This window comes from Balaenoptera borealis (assembly GCF_965194805.1).
Source record: "Balaenoptera borealis genome assembly, chromosome: 2".
In the NCBI taxonomy this organism is placed as follows: domain Eukaryota; kingdom Metazoa; phylum Chordata; class Mammalia; order Artiodactyla; family Balaenopteridae; genus Balaenoptera; species Balaenoptera borealis.
In genome coordinates this window covers 18974555-18999755 of record NC_138867.1, presented here as the reverse complement: position 1 = coordinate 18999755, position 25201 = coordinate 18974555, and the positions used below count along the sequence as shown (strand labels likewise).

Genomic DNA, 25201 nt, shown 5'->3' with positions numbered 1-25201 from the left:
GTGACATTAATTCTTTCCACCAGTCCCAAAGATTGGGGGTGATAAGTGCAGTGAAAATGCTGCATTATTGGCCATATGTCACAAATAGATTTAATTATTTGTCCAGTAAAATAATTTCCCTGGTAACTGTGTAACTTGGAAGGAATTCCCCAAACAAGAATTATCCTTTCAAATAGCAATTTAACCTTATAGCCATTGCTCTTCTTCAAGGAAAAGCTTCAACTCAGTGTGAAAACATACAGATCATTACCAAGATATATTTATATTCTTGAGACGGTGACATTCAGACAAAGTCCAATTGCTATACCTCGAAGGGACCCTTAGGAAGAGAAAGTGGCCTTGTGACCCATGAAGTGATTTTCTGGGATTATATTTAGGGTAGATACTAAAACAAGCATATACTTTATGAGCCATCGTGGGAGATATTTTCCAAACATAGTGTTTTCCCCATAAAACCATTTTCTCAGGTGTCCAATGAGTTAAAGAATGTACATGCTGGGGTAATGGCATTTGAGCTCCAACAGGCACTATAGTTTGTTTGTTTGTTTAATTATTTCCAAATTATATTTGTGTGACAGGTCCAAAATTCCCCCTTATTGTTGCCCTATTTATTTCTCTTCTTCAATGGCATATTTCTTGAGCCGGCAGATGGAAATCTTTCACTGGGTTGGCAGGGTTAGCAGAGAGCGCTGACCATTCTCAAGGCTAGACAGAATGGGTATTGAAAGCTACCTGTTTGGCTGCCTCATCAATAAGCTGATTTCCTTTAGCTTCCATACTGTCAGATTTGGAATGCACTGGTATTTTAATAATTGCCAACTGTTTTGGTAGTTGTATACCACTTAATAGTCCTGCAACCTGTTTTCCATTTTTAATATTTTTTAATAAGCTTTCCTGATTATAGCATCAAGCTTTAATAAACCCTTGATGTTTCCGTAGCATTCCAAAGTCATGTGCCACTTCAAAGGCATAATGACTGTCAGCATAAACATTTGTTACCTGACCTTTAGCTCGTTGATGAGTTGATGAGCTCAAGTTAAAGCAATTAATTCTGCTTGTGCTGACTTTGTTTTTTGGTAAAAAAGAACTTTCAGTTATGTCCATTGTGGATGTTTCTGCATATCCATCTTGGTAATGCCCTCAATCATTTTTTAAGTAGGACCCATCTGTAAACCAAAGTAGACCAGCATTATCAATAGAATTTTCTTGTAAATTATTCCTAGGAGTAAGAAGATAATCTGTTTCTAAAATGCAGCTGTGGTCATTTTCTTCTTGTGGTTCTGGAAGCAAAGTTGCAGGGTTAAGGTTATTTTTGTGACATACAACAATTGTAAAATAATAACTAAAATTATGACTAATAACATTAAACCAGAATATATCCAAATTTTAGCAATTTCATATAATCTCTACAACATATGTTTATATCATTTACCCATACTATATAACCTAAGAAGATTTACCATCACTCATTTGACAGTGTTTCCCATGTGATTTAACATACCCAATAAGCCTAAGTTTATTTTTTTAACTTTGTATTTTATATTGGAGTATAGTTGATTAACAATGTTGTGATAGTTTCAGGTGTACAGCAAAGTGATTCAGTTATACATATACATGTATCTATCCTTTTTCAAATTCTTTTCCCATTTAGTTTGTTACATAATATTGAGCAGAGTTCCCTGTGCTATACAGTAGGTCCTTGTTGGTTACTAATATTGGAATGGATTTAATTAAGTTTAATTTCTATCTTTGAGATGCTTCAGGTGCCTTCTGAAGCATCCCAAAGTTACCTAAAGGTCAAAAAACCTTCATTTAGAATTTGATTTGAGGAAGTTTGTCAAAGACATCAAAAGGTTTTAAAAACACTTGGCTAAGTAGGATCATAAGTCAGTATGAAACAATACTTATGCACTCAACCAAAGTGACAATAAATGATTTCAAGGGCAAATACAGAAAGTTACAACAGACTGCTTAAAAAGTAAAGAAACTTTACAATTTGTTATCAAAAGCAGATCAATACCTCAAGAAAACTCTGTCACCTAACAGAGAGAAAATCTAATTCAAACTTTGCACCAACTGACTTTTAATATCAAAATTCACTTAATTAAATCCATTCCAATATTAGTCAGTCCCGAGAACTCTTTTCTCAGGGTTCCTTTTCCACACACCTTCTACAACTTTCTATAGCCACATTAGTTTGTCACTTATTTTCTTTTGAATTTGGAAATAACCAGCTTTGGGACAAAATTATTTTCCCTCACCAAAAATACATTTCCATTCCTCATACCATCTTTTATGGAAAACACACACCCTACTTTCCTTTCATGGAAATATTTCTCTTATTATCTTTAGTAGTTCCAATCACATTCATTAGTCAGAATTCTTAACCCTTGAAACCCCAATCTCTAGCAAAAACCAAGAAGCAAGCAATTGTGAACTGTCTGTCATACCAGCATTTCCTGATTGGTAAATTTATAAGTATATTCCATAACCTCTAGAAACATACATTTTCTAACAACATAATTACTTTCCTCAATGTGGTACAAGATGTGTGTCCAATAAACCAAAGCATCTTTAGTTTTTCTTTAATAAGACAAAATAGGTAAACTTTGACTTACTTAGCAATTAATGTTTCAATATTTCATCTAATTTGAAAATGATCTGGATATTCAATGAATCCCTATCATTTAACTTAACATAGCAAAGCTAAAATTTCAAGTTATCAAAAAGATTTGGAGAAACTAATTGAAGTAGACATACCATAAAACATAATTATTCTTAGAGTTCATCTGAAAGCTTTTATCTCATTTATATTACTTAATTTACAAATAAATCATTATACCCAATTTTGGCTTTCTTGCTGACAAATCTGTAACAGAGATAATGTGAACTTATTTGACGTTTAGTAAACTTAGGTACAATAAAAGTTTTATACTTCAGGTTGTTAACTGTGAAGATAGACCTATTTAATTAAACCAGTAAATGTAAACTTGTTTTCATTCATTAAAGTATAGTCTTAGATCACCTGATCCTTTAAAAAATTCAGTTTGGTTTCCATTACATTTAGAAATACTTAATTTTTAAGCACTTATTTTAAGTCAATTAAATAGAGCTCTTTTACAAACTAATTTTGATAAGATCATTTGAAGGTAATGATATATCATGTCTCTAATGTACGCACAGACATGTAAACAGACACAAGCAGAGATCTCATAGCTTCATTTTAAAACTTAGTCGTGAATCAGGTATTACAATGTAAACTCACTAGTTTGTAAATAAAAGTTGGAATAAGTTAAATTTACTTGCTTGAGGTTAAAAATGCCTCTTTCCCACCCCCCACCCCCCTTTGTTTTTTTCAGTTTTCGGTTCTACTGATTGAGCAAAGGATGTAGTCTCAGGCAATGTGGTCTGTGTTTACGTTTCAAGGACATAATAAGAGTTATAACCTGAAGCTTTCTCCTAGGAGTACTTTTGTTCCCTTAGGGTCAGAATTTTGAAAAGATATTTCATCAAGCCAGCTTTTTTTTTTTTTCCTAGCTGTGTATGCAAAAAAAAAACAAAAAAACAGTTTAGGAATGTCAAAAGAGCCCCATCTTGGCCAATTAAGAGTTAAGTTGGGGGCTTCCCTGGTGGCGCAGGGGTTGAGAATCTGCCTGCTAATGCAGGGGACACGGGTTCGAGCCCTGGTCTGGGAAGATCCCACATGCCGCGGAGCAACTAAGCCCGTGAGCCACAGCTACTGAGCCTGCGCGTCTGGAGCCTGTGCCCCGCAGCAAGAGAGGCCGCGATAGTGAGAGGCCCGCGCACCGCGATGAAGAGTGGCCCCCGCTTGCCACAACTAGAGAAAGCCCTCGCACAGAAACGAAGACCAAACACAGCCATAAATAAATAAATAAATAAAATTTAAAAGAAAAAAAAAGATGAGCCCCCTGAGAGCCATGGCGCTTGGCCTGTGGCAATTTAAAAAAAAAAAAAAAAAAAAAAAAAAGTTAAGTTGGGCCCCCCGGCGTCCAGAGCGCGCACGCAGGGCACGCACGGCCGGCGGGGCCGGCGCTCCAGGCTGTTGGTCTCCCCGCCCGGATCGCGAGCGTTGGGAGTCCAGAGCGCGCACGCAGGGCACGCACGGCCGGCGGGGCCGGCGCTCCAAGCCGTTGGTCTCCCCGCCCGGATCGCGAGCGTTGGGAGTCCAGAGCGCGCACGCAGGGCACGCACGGCCGGCGGGGCCGGCGCTCCAGGTCGTTGGTCTCCCCGCCCGGATCGCGAGCGTTGGGAGTAAACACCCCCCATGGAGATCCAGGCGTGTTCGCCGCGGAGGCGCCGTTATCCCGGACCGGGCGGACCCGAGCGTGAGGCCGCCGCAGGTACGTCAGGCGGCCGGCTCCCAGGAGCCGCCGCTTCTCCGTACCCGCGGGGCCGTCCGTGCTCTCCGGCGTGCCCGGCGTGCTCGAGGCCCCGAGGGCGGGGGTCTGCGCTGGCGGGGGCGGCGGGCGGCGGCGTGGCCTCGTTGCGCCCCGGGAACCGCGGGGCGCCGACTGGGCGGTGCGAGGGCGACGGTGCGGGGCGCGGGGAGGACGGGCGGCTTGACGCTCCGGTGCACTGCATGCCTGCCCGTGGGAGCCTCGCGGTCCCCTCCGCTCGCCCCAGACCGGCCCGGCTCCCGGCTGGTGTCCCCGCATGTCCAGATTCAACGGCTTTTTTGTTTAAACTCTATTGTTTTGAAATAACTCTATTTTGACCATAAAGCGATAAACATACACAATATTTATTATTTTATCTTGGAAACGTTAGGGAAAATTTATGTAGGCAACTGAATTATGCAGAAATCTTCACCAATAATTGAAACCCTGCAACTGTGTGGCATTTTCTTCTTTCCACTTATGTGGATTAGAAGGAAGCAACCCATTGTCCAAAAATGCCTTCCCTGACACCCTGTCATCACTTCTTGTATTCACTATGAAAGTGACAACATTAAAAGCAAATAAAATGGAATGCCATATTATTCAATATCAGTTGGAAACATATCTGAAGGAATTAATTTATTGCCTTCCACAGTGACACTTAGATAGACAAAATGTTTAATTAGAAACAGAGAAGTAGACACAAAACATAGGCACTGGTTTTAGTTATCTAAACTATAATTATGTCATAGGTCAGCCGGGGGGCAGAAAAATGCAATAATCCTTAAAAAATGAATTTATTTACTTCCTCACATTTGCCATATTGGAGTTGAGACACTTACACCATAAAATCCACAAAACAGACCCCAAAAATGTTTTAAATAATTCTGAATACATTTATAGACAGAGGATAAGTATCAGGATAATTTATTAATAGGAATAAATAAAAAGTTGGCCTATGTATAAATTTATTTTCTTCTATACTCAGTAGAATTGTATATAGCAATTTATACATTATAAATTATTTCGTACGTATAATATGTTTTAATATACCTAAAGTACTTGTGAGTATGGCATAATTATTTCTCTACTTTTCGATTCTGAAGCAAAGGCTCAGTAAACTGTGCAATAGAGTCAAACAGTCACAAATTTAGTAAATGACAGGACAATATTTCAAATAAAGTTCCTCTGGCTCCAGTACCATACCATGCCCTTGGCACTTGGCACAGAAGGATGTACTAGTCCCTCACAGGAGGGTGAGGGACTGCCAAGAACTGAGAAAACCTCTGACACAGAAGTACAGCAATATCTCAAAATATCTTGAAACACGTTTTCAAGTGCTTCTTTTACCAAATATTGATTTTCTTCTGATTACCTCTTCATTCTCCATTTCCACAGCCATGGTCTTAATTCAGAACCATCAAGTTACACTTTGACTTTAGTGGCAGTTGAATAATGTCTTCCTAGTCTGACACCTATGGTCTTACCCCTTGCTTACTCATAACTTTTCTCCCCCTAGTCACCAAAATTACCTTTCTAGAACAAAAATCTAATAATTCCCTTCCCTTATAAAATTTTAGAGTCTGTACCAAGCTACCATATCCAGTATCAGTGTGTAGTGTATGATTACATTTTCTCAAACCCTATAGTTTATTGTTACCTGAAAACCATGTGCCATTTATACCTTTGTCCCATGACGCACTGTTTCTTGGATCTCCTTTCTCATCCTTTTACCTGATAAGGTTACCATGGGCACTGTACATTTTATTTACTATTTTAAATCACTTGAAGAAAATATTAGGAGAAGGTATATAAACCCAAGAACTTATAACTTCACTAACACAAATGTTTGCTCCTTCCCATCTGGTCAAGGGTTCCATTATCAGTGGAACATAAGCAACACGCAGGCCAGATATTTTTTGTTAGTTTTGTTTTGTTCACTATGTTCCAGCATCTAGAATGATACCTGCCATGTAATTCACACTGGAATATATATTGAATTAATGACCACATGAATAGCAATTTCAAAATAGCAAAAAACAAACCATCTAACAAATGAAAATCTTCTCACAGAAGGATAACATGATTGACAAAAGGCAGATGACTGAGTAAAAAGACCAATAACTGCATAATGCAATGGCTTGCTTATGAGAGGTACTTAATAAGTATTTATAGAATTATTTTTATGTAGAAATTCTTATCCTCAAAGATCCCACTGAAGATTTCTTCCTCTGTATTAGCTCTAACATTTCTCTAGTAAAAGTTACCCTGAACTCCTTTGTATCTCTTTGTATCTTTTACTTATAAATGGTATTCCATGTATCTTTAAAAATGCAAATTTTTCAAGAGCTGTCTAGAGATTTAAAAGTGTTCATTCCTTTTGACCTAGTATTCACAGCATTCTGAAAAAATGAGCAGACGCCTAAATCCCACACACTTGTAATGTCAGTGAATCTTCCTTTTTTCAAGATAGAAAACACACTTAAATGTAACAATAACACGATATTTATTGTGTATAATTACATGATGAAGTTCTTATGCATCAAATTACCGGTATTTTATGAGGATAGTCAATGATTTAAAAACTGCTTATGCCATAATATTAAGTGAAAGCTTTGACATACAGTGTTACAGATTGTGTGTGTGTGTGTGTGTGTGTGTGTGTGCGCACGTGCGTATTGATCTGAACGCCAACATAAAGCACTGAAAAAAGACTAAGGAAAATAAGCTGCTGGCATTATATATTTTCTTTCGTCAGTTCATTTATGCTATTCCACACTTTTCACATATTTCTTTAATGAACATGCATTACTTTCATCCTAAAACCAAAACAAAAGTGAAAGCCTGTTTTCTACTCAATATTATACGGATGAAGTAAAAGAAGGCAAATATTGTAACACTTAAAACTCAGAATTTGCAGTGATATAAACTCGTTTTCAATGATATAAACCTATCTTCTGTTGACTGCCAAGTCCTAGCTCTGTGGCGTTGATAAAGACACTTAAGGCTCTTTAACCCCTTCATAATTCTGGATTTATAATTATACTTACTATATTGAGTCATTGCATTGGTTAAATGAGGAAATGCATGCACCTAATGTACTGTTTGGAGCAAAATAATTATTTTATAGATATGAGGAACAGCAACATTATAGTCAGTCTCTTTTATGTAGTTTCATAATCAAATAGTCATTATATATAAATTTAGCTCTCCTGTAATGTTTCATGTATCACTGGTACTCAACACATATTAATAATAAATAAAAATCTTTTAAAAGCACAATTGACCCTGGAAAAGTTCAGTTGATTTGTACTCCTAATTTCTAAATGGCAATCAGGGCAAGACAGAAATTTCAGCTGGCATTTGACATTACCAGATCAATTATATCTCTAAAGTTACTTTTACATTGATTATAAACATTTAAATAAGTGCTCCTTTGCAAATGAAATATTTATTTGACTTATTATTGAGTTCTAGAATGAACATTGTAGAAGGACAATGCTACCAAAAGCAAGTTTCTACATTTGAGAATCTAGAAATTCCTCCTTCATAAGGAGACCACCAAAGGAGTTGGGCTGATGGATTTTGGAAACGGGTGGAACCAAGCAAGCCGTAAGAATGAGGAAATAAATTCTTCTTAGTTGCTCTACGTTAACATTCCGTATACAGGACAGTAGTTTCTCACAAGGGATTGGTTCCAGGACCCCCCTAGGATGCCAAACTCCTCGGATGCCCAAGTTCCTTCTACAAAATGGTGTAGTGTTTTCATATAACTTATGCACATCCTCCTGTATACTTTAAATCATCTCTAGATTACTTATAACACCGAATATAATGTGAGTGATATGTAAATAGTTTCTGTGGGAGGCAACTTTAAGTTTTGCTTTTTGGAATTTCCTGGATTTTTTTGAATAGTTTTGATCTGCAGTTGGTTGAATCTGCAGATCTAGAACTTGCAGATACAGAGGGTTGACTGTAATCTGTTAATGGATAGGGTGAAATTAAACAAATGACTTAATTTGACCAGTCATCTAGGGCCAATGGTAGATACATAGAAGTAGAGGATCAATTCCTGCTCATAAGGATCTAATGATCTACTTAGAGTGATACATACTAAATTATAGAACAATGAATAAAAACACAGTGGCACAGGAATTATCACTTGTACTTAAATTAGAGTCTCTTGAAGTTCAGAAGACGTGTGGCCACTTCAATTTCAAATAGATGAGAGTTCATGGGATAGGACCAGAATTTCGTGGCAGAACAGGGCATTATTGTGACTTTCTCAAACAATTTTTTTATCCCCTTGTGTTCCTGCTTGTTACATGAATAGTGCAGCAAATCATTTTAAAGTTCATTTTTACTATTAAAGAATCATTATTGAAAGCTACTTTTATCCTATTCCAAATGAAATCTTGTTAAACATATTTGAGAGTACAAAGAATGAACACAGCCCTGGAAATAATGCATTCACTGGTTTTGTTGTTGGGGAGGAAGAGGCAGTGGCAGTGTTGTCTGAAATATGAAAGATTTGGGAGATTATCTGATTCTTTTGAATGAATAAATCTCATGAGTATTTGAAAACTCACACCTCCAAAAGTCAGTTTCTATTGTTATTCCCCAATAGAATTTGGAAAATCATACCCGTCATTCCTAGACTTAGGAGAGTATATTACAACCAGTGAAACAGAATTTATTTCTTACACCTTTAAAATCTAATGTGTGATCATTTCTTACACTGTCACTCCTTGGATTTCTAAAATATAACAGTAATAATAATAACAAAACATATTTCTGTACTTCTGTGTACCTGGCTTATTATTGACTGCTTTCTCTGAGCCTTACTCAAATAAGAACATGAAGTAGATACTACTGTTACACAGATTTGCTAGGTTATGTGCAATTCTCCATTACCATCAATATCTTAGTAGCTTACAAAAGGGCGATTGATATTTTGCTCATGTATGTACTGTCTGTGGGTTGGCTGCAGCTCTATTTATCACAACTTCTTAACTCTAAGATTCAGGTTTAAACATCAACTTCCATCTGAAACATGCTGTCCTAGTGCAAGAGTGGGGTAGGTGAAGGCAGAACTTCATGATTCATAAAGCTTCTGCTGTGGAGTGGTGCATTCCACCCATTCACATTTGATTGGCCAAAGGCAAGTCACATGATTAATTCTGATGTCAGTGGTGTAGTGGTGTGTATTCCTCCCACGTGGAGGGGGTCTGAAAGCACTATGACACCAGGAGGTGTTGTATGAGCTTCTTGTGAAAGCAGAAAATAATTTGAAAGAATAATACAATTGACCACAGGCGCTTTTCCTATTTTACTGAAGAGGAGAAAAATAACTTGATCAATGTCACACGGCTAGTTGGTGGCATAGGTAGAGTTCACCTCAAACAATGTGGTTCCAAAGTCTACTTTATTATGTCTGACGCTATTTTGTGTTATGACACTTCTTTATTCAAATACGCATACTCTTATATCCCAGAAACAAGACCCTAATTATGCTCTGTATTTGCATTTAACTAACAAGTGAGCAGAAAGGATCTTGCTTTCTGCTGGTTCAGATTTCCTAAGTGATTCATACTGAATGTACACTTAAGATAAGCAGAGAGTGTCACCAGGCAGATCTGTGAGAGAGTAAGTATCTCCATTTCAAAATACAAGTATTTTATACTTCTGGAGATATCATTCCAAAATCAAATCGCAACAGCTTCACTCCCCAGGAGCAAGTGATGGAGACTCATTTGGTCCTTTGAAGAAGCTTGTAGATAATGAGCTGAAATACAGGGACTGGCAATTTCTGCAGATAGTACACCTATAATTGCTATACTTTTGTATCATCCCATTACTTCAAATCAGCAGGTTGTCTTGAAATAACCTGCTGCTTAACAGAGAATATTAAATATATGCATTAATGTTCTAGCTGTGGCTGTTGTCAGAAGGTAATGAACTCTTATGTGTTTTAAAATATAAAAGGAATGTTCCATTTTATAATGCAATAATCTAAGTCTTTAATGATAATCACATGATAAACCATTTACTGAATGCCTGAGAATAAAATGTAAATAAGACTAACAGCCCACTGAGAAAGCACCATTTCTCTAGAGAAAGCCTATATGTTATGTATCAATAGGAAAATAAAACAATAAAATAGTATCTGCTCTAACATCCCTTAAATGATTTTCAGAATTCTGAAAAATTTGATTATTCTTTAGTTATTTCAATAATTAGGATAAGATTATGCGTTATTAGGAAGGGAAAACTTCTGAAATCTGCAGGGTAATAATAGCAAAATTTTCATGAAATTAAATAAAATGAAACTGCTTTTTGAAAAGCAGTGTTATGTAAAGTATGTATAGTAGACTAAAAAACACTCTTCAAAGGTATCAGATCCTAATGCCTGGAACCTGTAAATGTCAACTTATTTAGGGGAAAAAAAATGGTCTTTTTTACACATGTGTTTAAGTTAAGGATCTTAAGTCATGGATCCCAAATGCAATCACATATATCTTTACAAGAGGGAGGCAGAAGGAGATTTGAAATACACAAGGTACTGTGAAGATGAAGTCAGAGACTAGAGTAATGTAACACAAGCCAAGGAATGCTGGCAGACACTAGAAGCTGGAGGAGGCAAGCAACAGATTTTCCCCTAGAGCTTTGGAGGGAGTGAAGCCCTGCCAACACTTTGATTTTGATCTAGTAACACTGATGCTGGACTTCTGGCCTCCAGAACAATGAGACAATAAAATGTATGTTCTTTTAAGTCACCAAGTTTGTAGTGATTTGTTTAACGACCCTTAGAAAATTACTATAGATTTAGGTACAGGGATATAGGATATTGTGTAATAAATGCCTGAAAATATGGAAGGGGCTTTGGAATCAAATAATGTATAGAGGTTGGAAGAATTTTTTGCCACATTATAGAAAACATCTAGATGCACATAAACAGACTGTTGGTAGAAATGTGGGTTAAAGGAAAGGGCTCAGAAGGAAATAAGGAACATACCACTGGAAACCGAGGGAAAGGCGAATCTTGCTATATAGTGACAGAAATAGCTGAATTGTGTTCTACAACTGTTTGAAGAAGCAAAACTTGTAAGCAAGGAACTTGGATATTTATCTGAGGTTAATTCCAAGCAAAGCATTGAAGGTGTTAACCTGATAATATCAAAATGCAAGCAGACAAATATAAATTAAGAAAAAAAAAAGCTTAAGCAAAAGGGAACCATCACTTGATGATTTGGGAAACAGCCTATCAGATGGCAAAATATGATAAAATTAGGATAGTAACTGTTAGGAAAGTATACTTTGGAGAGAAGGCCCATGGCATGTCTGGATAACCTGCTACTAGTGCTGAAGAGATTACATAAATGGCTCATGAAGTCACTCAACCAGAAGAAGCCTTGAATAAAGATGGGATTATCAAACCAAAGATCTGTGGAGGATGCTGTGGCTAAAGGTGTGAATCCCTGTGATATACCTGGGCAACCTGAAAAGGTTTTTGAGAATGTTGTACCACCATAAACACTACCAGATTGGACTGGAATGGATAACACAGGATAAAATGAAGAAAGGCCTTTGAACTACCAAAACTCTACAGGCAGGCAATTGGGTGATAAAGCTACTGAGAAGCACACATATGTTCCCTCTGAAGTAAAAGGAAAGATGATTCTGAAGGCAGAGACTTGGGCCCAGAGGTCATAGCAATGGGCTCAGAAGAAGAGATGTAAGCCAAAATCACAGCAACAGAAGATGGAGCTGTGTTGCAGATGTTGGAGTCAAGGTACAGAGGGTTGTTCCCAGGTCTTAAAACTTACTGAGAATCTGCCCTTCTTGATTATGAAATTGCTTGGAATTTGTGAATCCTTTCTTCCATTTTCTCCCTTTTGGAATGGGAATGTCTATAAATATTATACTGTGTCTATCCCTCAGTTGTATTTTGGCAGCAGATAACTTTCTAGTTTCACAGTTGTATTTTGCAGCAGATAACTTTCTAGTTTCACAGGTATAGAGATGGAGGAAAATTTTGTCTCAGGATGGATCATACCCAGGGTCTAATACAATCTTAATTTAACTGATTTAGATGATGAGATTTGCAATTTTGGAACTAGTATTTAGGCGACATTTTGGACTTGTGTTGATGCTTTACTGTGTTGAGAATTTTGGGGATCTTGGCATGGGTGAATATATTTTGCATCTGTTATAGATAGACATGAATCATTGGAGGCCAGAGAGAAGACTGTAGTAGGCTGAATTATGCCCACCAAAGATATCAAGATCTAATCCCTTGAGCAAATACTCACAAGGTACTTGTTACTTTATTTGGGAAAAATGAAAAGCTTTTGCAAGGCTTTTGCAGACCTCATTAAAATGTACATGTTGAGATGAGGAGAGTATCCAGATTACATGGGTGATCCCTAAATTTAATCACACATATGCATATAAGAAGGAGACAGAGATGAGACACATGGCAGGAAGGCAGTGTGACTATGGAGGCAAAGATTGGAGTGATCTGGTACAGACCAAGGAATGTTGGCAGTATCAGCTGGAAAAGGCAAGGGGCAGATTCGACCCTGAGTCTTCAGAGGGATCGTGGCCCTGCCAACATTTAGCCCAGTGATACTGATGTCAAACTTTTGGCCTCCTAAACTGTGAAAGAATAAATGTTTATTGTTTAAGCCACCAAGTTTATACTAATTTGTTACAGCGGTCATAGGAAACTCATACAATATGTAAGATGCTATTTCCTATCTGAATTATATTAACACTTCTTAATAAACTTAAGATATTATATAAATTATCCCGATCTAATCTAATGGTGTGAATATCTATTTTATAATTACTTGTGCCTATTTCATTAATGAAATCAAATGCTTATCTGAACAAAATGCTTCATATTAAAAGATGGGCTGTATTATCAAATTTTTAAAAATAAATTTATTTTATTTATTTATTTTTGGCTGCATTGGGTCTTCGTTGCTGCGTGCAGGCTTTCTCTAGTTGCGGCGAGGGGGGCTACTCCTCTCTGAGGTGTGCGGGCCTCTCATTGCGGTGACTTCTCTTGTTGCAGAGCACAGGCTCCAGGCGCGAGGGCTTCAGTAGTTGTGGCTTGCGGGCTCAGTAGTTGTGGCTCACGGGCTCTAGAGCGCAGGCTCAGTAGTTGTGGCTCACGGGCTTAGTTGCTCCGCAGCATGTGGGATCTTCCCAGACCAGGGCTCGAATCCGTGTCCCCTGCGCTGGCAGACTGACTCTTAACCACTGCGCCACCAGGAAAGCCCATTATTATCAAATTTTAAAGAAGCAAAAAAGAAAAAAAAAATAGAGTAGGTAAAGCATATGAATGTATGTAATTTTATAGTTTGGTGCATAATGCATCTATTTACAGGAGTTCTGGTTTCATTTCAAGTCTGTTTTTCCCTGCCTCAGAACAGTTGTGAGGATCAAATAACCTAGCAAATATATATTAATAACTTCAGGTCTAAAGTGGCATGTAAATACAGAACAATGATTATTGATTTTTGCCCCTACTGTTATCTTATTAGAATCTGGTGGACTGTTCTGTAACCTGCACACCTGCATCTCTTATCATATCTTTCTTACTTTTCTAGTCATCTTATTTCACTGAGAATTTCCTACTTTCACCTATTTTTCAAATTGAGCACAACTGCAAATATTTAGAATATGAAAGTTATACTCTTTCTTATGGGGTAGATAAAATATCTTCCAGAATTTATCTATATTTTCATCTCTGATAATTACATTTGATGATTCTTTTGTGGATGGCAGTGATGATTGTGATGTGCGTGTGTGTGTGTGTGTGTGTTAATGTGTGGTATGCAGGGTGCATAGGGTAATGTAGAATAGCTTATAGCCCTGGGATAGGATGATTTGAAACAAAGACTTTTAGAAATCTCATACTTATGTTAGTTTTAAGATAATATCTAACTCAGATTATATATATTCAACTTATCCATTAGACTGGTGTAACACTAGTAATATAAATTTTTTTTGCTTACATTGCCCCATACTTATTTCTCTAAAGACCAGTCCTTATCTAATGATTTCACTCTTACTCATTCTTGTTATAAATAAGTAAAGATTTTCCATTTTAAATCTCTTTATCAAGGTATTCAAAGCTCCCAGCTCCATATTGCCTTTTCTGCTTTATTTTCCACTCAAGTCACACAGAATATAGTGCTATGACCTGAAGTAATCGTGCTTTTACAGCTCCATGATTTACAAGGTGTGCTCTTTATTCTTTTTTTTTTTCATAATGTTTCTCTTTTTTTTTTTAATTTTTTTTTATAGCTACTTTATTTATTTATTTTTGGCTGTGTTGGGTCTTCGGTTCGTGCGAGGGCTTTCTCTAGTTGCGGCAAGCGGGGGCTACTCTTCATCGCAGTGCGGGGACCGCTCTTCATCGCGGTGCGCGGGCCTCTCACTATCGCGGCCCCTCCCGTTGCGGGGCACAGGCTCCAGACGCGCAGGCTCAGTAGTTGTGGCTCACGGGCCCAGCTGCTCCGTGGCATGTGGGATCTTCCCAGACCAGGGCTCGAACCTGTGTCCCCTGCATTAGCAGGCAGGTTCTCAACCACTGCGCCACCAGGGAAGCCCGCTCTTTATTCTTAAAATAAATTTGCACCCTTATCTTTGTATAAAACTTTACATACTTCAAGTTGAAAAATTAACATTGTGTATACAATTCTCTGTCCCACCAGGGAAATATAGCTGCACCGCATGCTGCTTTTCCGCTGCCCTTTGTGTATCTTCATTATGGGATTTACTATGTAAGAGTGCCGTATATTCCAGTGCCTACTTCTGTAGACAAAAACTGCTCAAGGAAAAGTATCTTTAGTAAAATCATTACGTTGCTAAAGCTTTAAAATCATTTTTTGGAACAATGCAATTTATATAATTGTATGTACATGTTTCAGAAAAGATGATATAGGGTGAAAGATACAGTGTTTTGCAGAGAAAATATAAAATTTAATCAAAAAGAAGATACAAACACAGACCCACAAATTAAAATTTGATTTTTAAACTTTTTCACAAGATTATTCTTCCTTTAAAAAATCCAGTAGGCACCAATCTGTTTTTATCCATAGATATAATTTTAACTTGAATAACTCCAAGGGAAGTTTTCTAATTTAAATATAACACAAATTCTTTTCATGACATTAAAACATAATCTCTAAATAAGCCATATATTTTCTTAACATTTTCACAGGAACATTAGAAAATTATGAAATCCCTTAATTTTTATAGACAGGAAATGTGAGACATAGTGGAATTGTCAATATACATGCAGCAGATCATTGTAGATAAATAATAAAGTATACCCTCTATAATCTACCCCCAATTGTGTTTTACTTCTTAATATAGTTTGTTCTGACATTGAACTTCCAAACAACTTGATGTGCTTTGCAAATATTTTCTTCATATTACTTAAAACATCTCTACAAGATTTTGGCTCAAAAGTGTTATTATGTTATAGAGTATTGGCATGGGATATTTCTCTATAGTAACTTTCTTTCTTGATGATGGTACCCTAAAGATTATTAACAGTTGTGAGAAAGAATATTTTCAGGGTTAAATAACAATGCACGTGTTAATTCCGTATTTGGGGTTATTGTATTAAGTATAAAGGCCATCATCCATGCTTTCTTGATAAATGACGAGATCTTTTTTAAAAAAAAAAAAAACACAGAATCTTTATTTATTTATTTATTTTTGGCTGCGTTGGGTCTTTGTTGCTTCGCGTGGGCTTTCTCTAGTTGTGGTGAGTGGGGGCTACTCTTTGCGGTGCGTGGGCTTCTCATTGCGGTGGCTTCTCTTGTTGTGGAGCACAGGCTCTAGGCGTGCAGACTTCAGTAGTTGTGGCACGCGGGCTCAGTGGTTGTGGACCACGGGCTTAGTTGTTCCACGGCATGTGGGATCTTCCTGGACCAGGGCTCAGACCCGTGTCCCCTGCATTGGCAGGTGGATTCTTAACCACTGCGCCACCAGGGAAGTCCTAAATGGTGAGGTCTTAAATATGATTTTCAACATATTTTTTAAACCAAGATACAAAGACAGAGATGTCAAGGTTTCTGAAGCCAGTGAGAAGAGAATGATTGTATTTGCTTCCAGTAATACATAGCATCCTGAAACACATTGGGAGCCCTGCATGTTTCTTAATTTACAAAGCAACACTAAGCCTGAAAATTCTGGTTAATGTTTTGTTAACTGCCTCTCAAGGGAAATATCAGAAAGGTCACAGTGGAAAGAAACAAACGTTTCTCAATATCCACAATACATTCAACAGCCTGATCTGAAACTGGAGAAGATACAGAGATAGAGATCTCAGAACATCCACAATACTGCCTTTTGATGCTACCCAGGAAGGGAAAAATGTCAGGAAACTGAGTGGTTGAAAAGTGTTGGAGTACTGAAATAGGATCTTCTCACCTGATACCATCTCTCAAAAAAAAATGTGGACTCATTTTTTAAATAAAAGGAAGTAGAAGGACTGCACATCTTATAAAATTCTAATGTGCAGGCAAACATAGCCAAAATGCACTCCAGAGAGAGATTATACTTTTTCCCCTAATTCATAATAAGATGCTCACTAAAGTCACAGAAATAATGTTATAATTCTGAATTCTTGAAAACATGACGAGGTGAACCACATTTCAAGTCTAATTTACTATAATTAAGTCCACCTGGCCTCATGTGTCATTTAAGGCCTGTGTTTCCTTATTGGTTTTCTGTCTGGATGATCTGTCCATTGATAGAAGTGGGGTGTTAACGTCCCCCCTATTATTGTGTTACTGTTGATTTCTCCATTCATGGCTGTTTGTATTTGCCTTATGTATTGAGGTGCTCCTATGTTGGGTGCATATATATTTACAGTTGTTACATCTTCCCTCGATCATTATGTAGTATCCTTCTTTGTCTCTTATAACAGTTTTTATTTTAAAGGTCTATTTTGTCTGATATGAGTGTTGCTGCTCTAGCTTTCTTCTGATTTCACTTTGTATGGGGTACAGTCTCCACCCCCTCGCCTTCAGTCGGTATGTGTCCCTAGGTGTGAAGTGGGTCTCTTGCAGACAGCGTATATACGGGTCTTGTGTTTGTACCCATGCAGCCAGGCTGTCTTTTGGTTGGCACGTTTAATCCATTTACATTGAAGGTAATTATCAATATATATGTTCCTGTTGCCATTTTCTTCATTGTTTTGGGTTTGTTTTTGTAGGTCTTTTTTCTTCCTTCCTGTTTTGTTCTCTTGTGACTTGATGACCACCTTTAGTGTTAAGTTTGCGTTGCTTTTGCTTTTTTGTGTGTGTATCTATTGTAGTTTGGGTTTGCTGTTTTTATGAGATTTTGATATAGCAGTCTATGAATGTACAAGCTTGTTTTAAGTTGCTGATCTCTTTCCCGCCTAGAGGAGTTCCTTTAGCATTTGTTGCAAAGCTGGTCTGGTGATGCTTAATTCTTTTAGCTTTTGCTTGTCTGTAACGCTTTTGATTTCTCCATCAAATCTGAATGAGAGCCTTGCTGGGTAGAGTATTCTTGGTTGTAGTTTCTTCCCTTTCATCACTTTAAGTATATCCTGCTGCTCCCTTCTGGCCTGCAGAGTTTCTGCTGATAAATCAGCTGAAAACCTTATGGGAGTTCCCTTGTATGTTATTTGTTGTTTTTCCCTTGTTGCTTTTAATATTTTTTCTTTGTCTTTAATTTTTGCCAATTTGATTACTATGTGTCTTGGCATGTTCCTCCTTGCATTTATCCTGCCTGGGACTCTTCCTGGACTTGGGTGACTATTTCCTTTCCCATGTTAGGGAAGTTTTCAGCTGTTATCTCTTCAAGTATTTTCTCAGGTCCTTTCTCTGTCTCGTCCTTCTGGTACCCTGTAATGCGAATGTTTGTGCATGTAATGTTGTCCCAGAGGTCTCTCAAACTGTCTTCATTTCTTTTCATTATTTTTTCTTTATTCTGTTCTGTGGTAGTGATTTCCACCATTCTGTCTTCCATGTCACTTATGGGTTCTTCTGCCTCAGTTATTCTGCTATTGATTCCTTCTAGTGCGTTTTTCATTTCAGTTATTGTATTGTTCAAGTCTGTTTGTTTTGTTCTTTAATTCTTCTAGGTCTTTGTTGAACATTTCTTGCATCTTCTTAATCCTTGCTTCCACTCTTTTTCTGAGATTCTGGATCATCTTCACTCTCATTATTCTTAATTCTTTTTCCAGAAGGTTGCCTGTCTCTACTTCATTTAGTTGTTTTCTGGGGTTTTATCTTGTTCTTTCACCTAAGACATAATCATCTGCTGTTTCATTTCATCTAACTTTCTGTGATTGTGGTTTTCATTCTACAGGATGCAATATTCTAGTTCTTTTTGCTTCTGCTGTCTTCCCTCTGGTGGATGAGGCTATCTAAGAGTCTTGTGCAATCTTCTTGATGGGAGGGACTTGTAGTGGGTAGAGCTGGATCTTGGGCAGGGCCATGCTCAATAAAAGTTTAATCCGCTTGTCTGCTGATGGGTGGGGCTCTGTTCCCTCCCTGTTGGTTGTTTGGCCTGAGGAGGCTACAGGCTGTTTGGTGGTGCTAATGGCAGCGTTTGGGAGGGCTCACATCAGTGAGTACTTCCCAGAACTGCTGCTGCCAATGTCTTTGTCCCCACAGTGAGGTACAGCCATCCTCTGCCTCTGCAGGGGAACCTCCGGTGTTAGCAGGTAGGTCTGGTCCTGTCTCTTATGGGGTCACTGCTTTTTTCTCCTGGGTCCTGGTGCACACAGATTTTGTGTGTGGCCTCCAAGAGTAGAGTTTCTGTTTCCCCCAGTCTTGTGGAAGTCCTGCAATCAAATCTCTCTCAACTTCAAAGCCGGATTCTCTGGGGACTCTTCCTCCCATTGCTGGACCCCTAGGCTGGGAAGCCTGACATGGGGCTCAGAACTTTCACTCCAGTGGGAGAGCTTCTGTGGTATAATTGTTTTCCAGTTTGTGGGTCGCCCACTTGGTGGGTATGGGATTTGATTTTATTGTGATTGTGCCCCTCCTACCATCTCGTTGTGGCTTCTCCTTTGTCTTTGGATGTAGGGTGTCTTTTTTGGTAGGTTCCAGCATTTTTTTATTGATGGTTGTTCAGCTGTTAGTTGTGATTCCAGTGTTCTCCGTGAATATGTTACTTCTTAAGTTTATCTAAATATTATCTAGACAACACCCTGCAGAATTTATGTATAGGTTTATTTTCACATATTTAAAAGTAAGTGAATTTTATTTATAATAGTCCTTTTTTTTAAGATTTAAACTCCAAAATATATTTATATTAAATTAAAAAAAAAAGGTTACAGGCTTCAGTTAAAGATTAAGAAATTGGAATCTTGAAAATGTCATCAGTGAATAGAAAGCAACAAAGCTTGGGGATTCCCTGGTGGTCCAGCAGTTAGGGATTCATGCTTCCACTGTAGGGGGCATGGGTTCAATCCCTGGTCAGGGAACTAAGATTCCCCAAACTGAGCAGCACAGCCAAAAAACAATAACAACAACAAAGTTTGCTCTAAATGAAATACCAAAGATAAAACAGATACAGTCCTAATAATATAATGGAGTTTCATAAACTTATCAAAAAATACACTTTAATTTTAAAAATTAATATGCTAATGACATGAGACAAGCTTTACAATTTATTGATAATTAAAAATAAGCGAGTATGAAATTTTACATTTATACTGTCTTCAAATGTATCTTAGAATACAGAGAAATTTGCCTATATTCTGTGTTGTATCAGTACAGAGAAAAAGTATTTTAAAAGGTAGTATATTATAGATATCTTCTTAATAGCTGACATAATATTTTCATTACCTTCCACCTCAATAATCCCCAACGTAGAAAGGCAGATTTTTGTTCTTGCCTACCCTTCTTTCTTTAATCTCAGGAAATTTTGAGGGCTATACATTGTTCTCACAAACCAGAGCTCCTCTCCTCTCACAGGATGGCTTGTACCTGACTGGGAGTATGTATTGTAGCTGCCCTGTTCTGACCCTGGATACTGTTGTTCCATTAAAATTGTTTCCTGTACATTTCTCCAGTTTCTGCCAGCCACTGTCCTCATTTTAACAGTGCTCAGCTCTGTGCTTTCAGCAACATCAATTCACAGATGTTTCTGCTGCCTTTTGTCCTGACCAATCCACAAGAAATATATTGACACATTGAACTACAGAAAAAGTTAACGCTGTCCCATAATGAGAGACACCAATAACTAAGGTGATAGACAAAGAAAAGAGGTGAGAAAATCTATGTGACCAATAATTTAATAATTAGTGAAGAGTCAAAAGAATAACAGATGTATAAAGGAAGTTCCTGATAAAGAAGTACCAAAAATTAATGAAAATGAAAACTAGTTCGACTTGAACCTAAAATTCAGGCAATTGAACATAAAAAAAATTGTTCGCAAAATATATTTTCTTATGTTCACAGGTATAGTAAATAATAATTTCATAATGCTCTATGTTAGAAAGGAACAGGAAAAATAATTTCTCTCTTAGTGTTACGAACGGGGGCAATTTAAATTCCTCTCAAAATTAAAATGTTTACACATTGTCTATGTCAAATTTATATCAAACATGTATTTCTTGTTAGAAATCTTTTTAATAGACTGCAAATACATATATAAAGCATGTCCAATGTGGTATTATTGTAAAATAAAAATATTAGAAATAGATCTGATCAATATAAGAAAAGATTATATAAATTATTATGTTTCCAATGTGTAATAGTATATTGACATTTCAGAGAGTGAAGCATATTTCCATGTACTGACAGTTTTTAATGATAGTTTGAGGTAGGTGTGTTTGTGTGTGTTTCCTTTAAGAATTGAAATGTAATTTACTAAAATGTATTTCCTTTTCCTCCCTACTTTTTCGTGTTATTCTTGTCATATATTTAGTCATATATTTTATATCTATACATGCTATAAACTGAACAATTAAAGTGTTACAACTAATGATTTATACAAGTAATTTTTAAAGAAACTTTAAAAAAGACATAGAAAGGTATATGTATGCATCTTTCATACTAACCCACATATTTATCATTTCTGGACTCTTCATGTAATTTTGAGTTATTTTTTGTAGGTATTTTCTTTCCATTTGAAGGATTTCCTATAGCATTTCTTATAAGTTAGATATGCTAGTAACAAATTTTCTCGGTCTTTCCTTTTCTGGGCATGTCTTTATTCACACTGATTTTTGTTTTAATGGATATTTTGCTGCATATAGAATTCTTTGTTGACAAATTTTGTTTGTGTTTTTCCTGTTCTATGAATGCATCATTCACTCCACTGTCCTCTGGCCTCCATAGTTTCTTATGGGAAGTCACATATTTATAGTATTTTTGTTTCCGTATCCAATAAGAGTTTTCTCTTGTTGTTTTCAACACTTTCTATGCTTTAATTTTAGTAGTTAAGTATTATGTATGGGCATCTGTATTAAGTTTATTTGGGGTTCATCAGCATCATGGAACTTATGATTAATATTTTTTATCAAACATTGTTTTATCAAATATTGTTTTAAGCTCTTTTGTCTTTCTTCTCTCTTTTTAGGATATTTTAGGTAGCATATTATAGCAACTCTGAATTCTGAATTAGTTCTTTTTTTTTTTTTTTTGGCCACACCACACAGCATGCAGGATCTTAGCTCCCCAGCCAGGGATCCAACCCATGCCCCCTGCAGTGGAAGCGTGGAGTCCTAACCACTGAACTGCCAGGGAAGTCCCTCTGATTAGGTTTTATTCACTTATTTATTTATATGTTTATAATTTGTCCTAACGTATTCTATAAGAAGTCTCTCTTACTATTTGAGGCTGCTGTTGTTTCTGCTCCATTTTTTGATGTTTATTTTTCTTATTTAATTTTTTAGCTTTGCATCCTAGGAGTTGCCTGTGTTTCTGGTCAGCCAATGATTGGGTAAAAGTCGTGTGTGAATACTGAAAGCACATAAGTCTTCCATCACTGCCAGTGGATCTGACTGTAGCTTGTGTAGAACAAAGCCAGGAGGATTTAAAGTGTGCCTCAAATTTAGCTTTCCTCTGTTCAGTCTTATTTCTCCCTGGTGTATGCTTGTGATTTCCAGTCAGAGATATGTAGAGAACTTTACAAAATCTTCATATCTCTCATCATTTCCAGGATTTCCCCAGTAAATTGCTGGGTAGTCTCCTGCTTGCCCATCTAGGACCCTGAACCCAGGCTTTTAAGGCTTTGTTTTTTCTCCTTTAAGTTCCAACTGAGTTCCTTACTTTTCCTGACAAGGGCAATGGGCATAAGTGGGTTTTTGCCCTTCATTCTTAAGGAAGTCTTCCCTCTATGGAAGCTGAGCTGCTGCATTTCACTGCCCACCCTGGCTTGGCAAGTCAACTACCAATGTTCAAAGAAGAAATTATGAGGTATTTTGCAAAAATTTGAAGTACATGCTAATGAAAACATACCATATCAAAAGAAATTAATGTAATGCAGCCAAAGCTGTGCTAATGGAGAAGTGTATAGTTCTAAATTTTCTTACTTGAAAAGAAGAATTCTTAAACTTTATATTTCCGTTTTTAGAAACTAAAAATAAGTGAACAGATTAAAAACAAGCAAGCACAAAGAAGGAGATATGTATTAAAGCAAAAACAACAACAGTAAGGAATTGGATATCAGATGAAAAACACAAAACAAAATTGCCGAAGTTAGTTTTTTAAATAAATTTGAAGAAATTGTTAGTCTTCTAGACAGACTGGAGGTTTCACAATGTCATTAAATTCTGCAAAAATTAAGATAAGGTGATAATGAAGTAAATTTGGGGTTTATCAAGGCTAATCATGATTTGAAATTGAGGATCAAATGTAAAGCTTAAGGTAAATATCTGGAATAATTTATTTCCATTCTTTTCTAGAACATTTGGAAAATAGTAATCAATGCAATGAAAATGTAAATAATAGATTACAGAATGACTTCTTGGTTAGTGCTCATCAAATGATTTCAATACAAGTGGCTCATCTTATCTGCTGTGACTCTTGTGATGAGTTTAGCTCATTTGAGGAAGAAGGCCAAAAAATGAGTGGAAACTAACTAGTTTAGCATAAGGGAAAATAGTTGGAATTCAGTGAAGCCAAATATCCCTGCATATAAAGTTATGGCTTACATGTAAATTAAACTAATTAGCTAGAAAGACTTAATGCAGCTTCCAAAAGCCCTGTTCTTAATAGTGAAGAACAGTTTATGAATTGAATGAATCGGGTTCATAAAGTCTAAGTCTTAATATAGTCTAATCTCCACTTCTTTCTTTCACAACTTAGAATCTTGAGGCATGGAAAATTTGTAAGAGTTTCCAAAGTTCATACCAGTAGTTAGTAGAATAATTCACCCAATTCAGTGTCCATTCTGCTCCAGCACAACATTTTAAAGCCAGTTTGATATCATTTACTTACTTTACATCAAATGTAAGCATCTTTAATATGAAGTTTAATGTGTAATTTTCTAATGTTAAAAATTGATTGGCTTTTGCACAGTTACTTGTGCTCCATTTATCCCTACCATTTTGCTTTCTCATCTGGGATATATCTGCTTTCTGGGAGAAAATACACATTTTTACTGGTGTTTACAATATTTATCTCTATATAAAGAAATAAAAGTAAAACAGCAACCTATTTCTTTCCTGAACTGTGCATGAAGATTATTACTAAATAATATCATATCTTTTCCAATCTATGTGTGCAAATAATTGATTTGTTTTAAAACAGGCATTTTTTAATGGGATAGTTATAAAATTTATTCTCCTATACTGAAAATATGGCTAAATCTAAAATTTAAGTATAAATATGATGACCACCATAGTAAACACAGTCTCTATTTATAGTTATCATTTGTTCCTGGAAACTATTTTCTGAATGTGTTTCAAAACAAAATTATGACTGTAAAAAGCCTGCTGTTCTATTTATACTCTAACCTTCCATTCATGCATAGATTAAGGTCAGTCTTTGCCTTATAGTCTCACCATTATTTTGTTAATTTTATCATGTGTTTATGACATGCCTAAGTATGCTTGATATTAAGCTAGGACCTGAAGATAAAATGAAGACAAATATAGCTTCATCCTCAAGGATTTATGATCTAGTGGGAAGTATTTTATTTTCTGAATTTCTGTATAAAACATATATTTGACATATGTCACCTTATTTATTCCATTGCCTTTGTCACACATCTACAAATAGATTGTGAGCATTCTCAGCAGAGTAATGATTGGTTATATTCTTATCATTATCGAGAATGTAGTTTAAAAAAAAAAAAAAAGAACGTAGTTTACTCCTGTGAGTAATATATTTGATGATAATCAATAACTATATTTGGGTAAGATGCTTGTTTTTAATCTAAAAATAATGTTTTCAATTTTGGCAAGAATGGTTTAAAAGTTATGCAGAAACATAAAACATATATAATATAGATAAGTGGATAAATTTTTAAACCAGAAATGTATATATTTAAATTTTGAGATGGGTTGTATAGACTTAAGTTGAGTATAAGTATTCTTTACATTGTTAAGGGTTTATATTATACTATGATTTAAATTAAAATAAAAAGTTAAAGTTGTTCTGACCAAAGACCTAGTTTAACCAATTATTGCAGTGCATCCAAGAGTATGTATTTTATTGTACTTTTCCTTTTAATGGAAATGTTGCTTTCCAGGGAAGGAGATTTTAAATCAGTGAAAAACAAAGAAAAAAACCCGACATTATCCAAGCCATGAAATCTATATGTAAATTTTAATCCCATTAAAGGTTTGG

The 25201-nt window shown here is 36.4% G+C and overlaps 1 long non-coding RNA gene across 3 annotated transcripts in view; it reads left to right on the top strand.

Annotated features, from left to right (window-relative positions):
* Positions 1 to 4205: 4205 nt before the first annotated feature.
* LOC309623718 overlaps positions 4206 to 25201 on the top strand; it is a 929788-nt gene continuing 908792 nt past the window's right edge. For all 3 annotated transcript variants that reach the window (XR_014241493.1, XR_014241494.1, XR_014241495.1), the window contains exon 1: positions 4206 to 4361. This is a non-coding gene — a long non-coding RNA (uncharacterized lncRNA). The remainder of the gene's footprint in view (positions 4362 to 25201) is intronic.